This window comes from Stegostoma tigrinum, chromosome 15 (assembly GCF_030684315.1).
Source record: "Stegostoma tigrinum isolate sSteTig4 chromosome 15, sSteTig4.hap1, whole genome shotgun sequence".
In the NCBI taxonomy this organism is placed as follows: Eukaryota; Metazoa; Chordata; class Chondrichthyes; order Orectolobiformes; family Stegostomatidae; genus Stegostoma; species Stegostoma tigrinum.
Genome location: NC_081368.1, coordinates 20,697,800 through 20,703,396, shown reverse-complemented (window position 1 = coordinate 20,703,396; position 5,597 = coordinate 20,697,800).

Here is a 5,597-nt window from a genome sequence, read left to right as displayed (position 1 = left end):
GCAGTTGGTATGGTCCAGATGAGTTGCGCGGTAATTGCTGTCACATTTCTGATGGCTTTAAGTAAATAAATACGCCTCTAAAGGCTCTACAGTGTGATAACTGCAGAATCCCCTTCTGAACAGTTAAATGGAGTGGCAGACCAATGTTTCAGTCGTCTCAAGATGAGTGCCTTTGATATAAAGGTAAGAAGTAACAGAGGTTAGTCAATGGGCCAGAATCATACAGCACACTCATGACCTCACAGGAAATCCTTTGAGAGTGCAAACGACAATACTGGCAAATCACATAATGACCTTGAATATCCGGAAAAGGCCTGGTTATGAAGGATAAAACAGGAACTAATCTTCCTGCACTTCTTTAAGCATGTATTCACAATCCAGAGGAAGACTCATATTTGAATCAAAACATCAACTCTGTTTTTCTCCCTCCGCAGATGCTGCCAGACTTTGCTGAATATTTCCAGCACTTGTTATGTTTATTTCTAAAAAATTCCACATTGGATCCTTTGGTTTTACAAGTAACTTCACATTGGCATCTGTGCTTAAGCGCTTGATAGGGAAATCTCTGCCAGTCTTCTACTCCTGACTGATACCTAGTGAATTTGCTCTGAAATATACGCATATGATGAATAAGCCTTAAGGATGACTAGCAGCACCTGTGGAGTGATCTCACAGCACCATTCAGCAGAGCTGTGAAAGAACCTGAGGAAGAAAATTTAAACAAAAGAAATCAGGCATTTTAGCTGATACTCTAGCACTGAAAATTCTGCTGTTCTCCCTTAATTCACAGTATTATTGTTAATCTTTGCTTGGCAGAATCACTCCCTGAACCTGACCTTTACCAGACACAGCATGTTCCTGGAATTAAATGTATTTTTTCTAAACTGTAAAGGGACAATGAAGCAGGCTCTGTGGAACAGAATGCTGAAAAGAGCACAGCACTAAGGTACAAAGTGTTCTGATTGAGACAGTGTGGAGCATCAGTCACTGAAATCACTTCACACATTATATCATTATTGGGAGTTCATCTGGTCTTGTTATATATCTTTCTCAATGTCAAAAGCTCAGTGCCAAATAGTTCACAGTGATCATCAAGTGATGCTTCAACGTGTCAATCTCTTAAGCTGTCATATTCTTTGCATTTTACACACTGTTCATTCCTTTGGGAGTATTTGCATTTTCTTCATTCTGGTTGCTGTATTTTACATTCCTTTCCCTTTCATTTTATTCATTCCAGGATGCTGAACACGTTCAGGGCTAAATTTTACACTTGTTAAGTAGGTGATATTTTCAGAGCCATTGCAATGTTACTTTTCTCATTAACAATGAGGAGCTAAAACAGTATTTCCCCTCCATAACACAAGCCGCCTTGGATTTGGCTGTTGCTGCCACTGCTAAAGGCAAGTTTTGCAAAAAATAAACTTGAATATCTGAGGATCCATAAAATTTTTTTATAGCTATTTCAATACTTGCCCAAATGTCTCACTTATTGCATACAATTTATGGGATAACTCTGATCTCTTTTATTTTGCTAATTGAGCTAATTCAGCTGTTCCCATGGGGTGAAATAGACACTGGCATGGCAAATGAAATTTATCACAGAGAAGTGTGAAGTGATTCATTTTGTTGGAGAAGTGAGGAGAGGCAATATAAACTAAATGGTACAATTTTAAAGCAGGTGCAGTAACACATAAATCCGTATCCTTTGTACACAAATCTTTGAAGGTGCTAGAGCAAGGCAAGTTGCGAAGGCTGATAAAACAAAACACAAAGAATCTATGGCTTTATAAATAGATGAATAAAACGTGGAAGTTATGTTAAAACTTTAGAAGTCACTGGCAAGGTTTCAGCTGGAGTAGTGAAATGAATTTTCCCAGCCCTATAACAGCAAGGTTCAGAAGCAGAGGTGAGGAAAATAGGGCAGAGCCTTTTCAGAAAGACTCCACCAACCAGAGAAGATTCACATGGATCGTGGGACTTTGACTGAATGCCTGTATCACACAGGCACATAATTGGTTATATTAATTGTGGACCAAATTAGATTCCAGTTTTATAGCCTTGCCAGCATTCTGCCCCAATGGAGTGGGTTCATTAAAAAATGGCAATTGTTGCTCACGGCACCCAGGGACCTGGGTTCAATTCTAGCCTCAGGCAACTGTCTGTGTGGAGTTTGCATATTCTCCATGTCTGCAGACATTTCCTCCCACAGGTTTCCTCCCACAGTCCAAAGATGTGCAGATTAGGTAGAATTGGCCATGCTAAATTGCGTAGAGATGATTAGGCTGTGTTGATTGTCCATGGGTGATGAAAGGTTAGAGGGAGAGTGAAGGGGATGTGGATGTAGGTGGGATTCTTTTCAGAGGGTTGATGTGGACTTGATGGGTCAAATGGCCTGCTCCCACACTGTAGAGATTCCAAGATGGTATCATTCCTGAGGATGAAGTACAGTGGTTTCTGTTATGCTCCAATAGGCCTAACAGTGTAGGCACTAACAATTTTAACATCATGTTGAATCAATTTTGCAGTTTACAACCTCCAACCGGGCTTGTAGCAACAAAAGTATATTCACTGCCCACAACAGGAAGACATTGTTTTCTAGAAGATTACGGAGCCAACGTCGTTGCAAAGTTCCACACTTGGTCATGCCATCAGGTCCCAAACCAGAGTTTTGTAACGATCGCAAGACTTGGATACAATGGTAGAGTTTGTTAGAATTGTGTCAGAAATGGTGTGGACGCTGCCGGGAAGGTAAGGGTTTTTCCCACTTTAAAAAGCTTACCTCGAGCGGGAGCGGTCTTCATTTTCAGGAGGAGAGCGAGAGCCAGACAGAGAGAGCACCAGGAAGGTAAGGTTTTAAAAACTTACCATGAGCATTGGGGCCCTTCATTTTTGATTCAGCAGCAGGAGGAGCGGGAGCGTCGACCAGGTAGCTGCCGGGAAGGAGAGTCACTGTTTTAAAAACTTACGGTGAATAGGCGGAACGTACGTTGAGCAGGAGTGGACACGGGACTGGTGAGTGAGTGAGGTAATATATTTGTGTGATAACAAAGTGTGGAGCTGGATGAACACAGCAGGCCAAGCAACATCTCAGGAGCACAAAAGCTGACGTTTCGGGCCTAGCCCCTTCATCGGGCATTCTACAGCATCTGCAGTTCTTATTATCACTAATATATTTGTGTGGTTGCATTACCCGAAACACTACTCGGGTAGTGTCTCCCACCCATCCTCCTCCTCTAACCAAAAAAAAACGTTCTGTGTGCCTGATTGGTAAGGTAACTAGTTTATTTTTTATTCTTTATTTTTCAACAGTCTCTTTGGGAATTTAGAATAATGGGAACGGAGCTCAGGGCAGTTGAATGTTCCTCCTGCAGAATGTGGGAGGTAAGGGTCACCACTAGTGTCCCTGCTGACTACATCTGCGGGAAGTGCACCCACCTCCAGCTCCTTGAAAACCGCGTTAGGGAACTGGAGCTGGAGCTGGATGAACTTCGGATCATTCGGGAGGCAGAGGGGGTTATTGAGAGGATTCCTGGGAGGTAGTCACTCCTCAGGTACAAGAAAAAGGCAGATGGGTTACGGTCAGGGGACGGAAAGGGAAAGGGCTGGCAGTGCAGGGATCCCCTGTGGCCATTCCCCTCAACAATAAGTATACTGTTTTGGATACTGTTGTGGGGGATGACTTACCGGGGAAAGCAGTGGAGCACAGGTCTCTGGCACAGAGTCTGTCCCTGCTGCTCAGAAGGGAAGGGGGAAGAGGAGCAGAGCAGTAGTCATTGGCGACTCCATAATTAGGGGGACAGATAGGAGGTTCTGTGGGGACGAGAGTGTTGGCGTGTTGCCTCCCAGGTGCCAGGGTTCGTGATGTCTCTGATCGTGTTTTTGGGATCCTTAAAGGGGAGGGGGAGCAGCCCCAAGTCATGGTCCATATAGGCACGAACGACATAGGTAGGAAGAGAGATGGAGATTTAAGGCAGAAATTGAGGGAACTAGGATGGAAGCTGAGAGCTAGGACGAACAGAGTTGTTGTCTCTGGTTTGTTGCCCATGCCACGTGCTAGTGAGGCGAGGAATAGGGAGAGAGAGGAGTTGAACACGTGGCTACAGGGATGGTGCAGGATGGAGGGTTTTGGATTCTTGGATAATTGGGGCTCTTTCTGGGGTAGGTGGGACCTCTACAAGCAGGATGGTCTTCACCTGAACCAGAGGGGTACCAATATCCTTGCGGGAGGGGGAAATTTGCTAAGACTATTCGGGTGGGTTTAAACTAATTCAGCAGGGGGATGGAAACCAAAATTGTAGTTCCAGTATAGAAAAGGTTGAGAGTAGGGAGGTCCAAAATAAAGTTTCAGGGATGCAAGATGGCACCGGCAAGCAAGAAGTTGGATTGAAGTGTGTCTACTTCAATGCCAGGAGCGTCCGGAATAAGGTGGGTGAACTTGCAGCATGGGTTGGTACCTGGGGCTTCGATGTTGTGGCCATTTCGGAGACATGGATAGAGCAGGGACAGGAATGGTTGTTGCAGTTTCCGGAATTTAGATGTTTCAGTAAGAACAGAGAAGATGGTAAAAGAGGGGGAGGTGTGGCATTGTTGGTCAATGACAGTATTACAGTTGCAGAAAGGATGTTTGGGGACTCATCAACTGAGGCAGTATGGGCTGAGGTTAGAAACAGGAAAGGAGAGGTCACCCTGTTGGGAGTTTTCTATAGGCCTCCGAATAGTTCCAGATATGTAGAGGAAAGGATAGCAAAGATGATTCTCGATAGGAGTGAGAGAGACGGGGTAGTTGTCAAGGGGGACTTCAACTTTCCAAATATTGACTAGGAGCACTATAGTTCGAGTACTATAGATGGGTCAGTTTTTGTCCAGTGTGTGCAGGAGGGCTTCCTGACACAGTATGTAGATAGGCCAACAAGGGGTGAAGCCACATTAGATTTGGTACTGGGTAATGAGCCCAGCCAGGTGTTAGATTTGGACGTAGGTGAGCACTTTGGTGATAGCTTTTGTTCACTTTTGTTCATCCAGCTCCACACCTTGTTATTGCGTGTTCCTTCCTTGGCCAGGTGCGGAGGTGTGCCCAACTCTACTGGAGCTAACTTTCCTACCAACATGTCAGTATCTAAGCTGGTGGGAGGTGCAGGATGCAGCCTTGCCAAAGATTCATCTAAAACCTTGATACTCCCATTCTCAGAGGTCAAGGAGCTGGTTTCTTGGTGGGCTGACCATTTTGTCATGGTGGTGGTAGACATGCTGGCATTACTTACGATTCAAAAGAGAGAGATGGAGTTGCAGTTGAAGGTGATGCGTAATGGATGACACTGTCAGCAGAGTTAATGTAAGCTTTGTACTTAACTATGTTCCTTCTTTTTTGTTCTCTTTCCCCTTCTCTCCCCCCAACCCCCACCTCCCCAGAGTGTGGAGTTGTGGAGCAAATGGGCCGAGACCCGTGGCAGGCCGGAGACAGTGGACAGAGAGAGAACCGGAGTGAGCAGCTCACTCATGGGCCCCAGAACACTGTGAGCAGTGAGCCCTGGAGCAGTGCAGAAAAGAAGGCCCACAGCAGCACATGGGAAGCTGTCCCCAGAGCAGCACACAGGCAA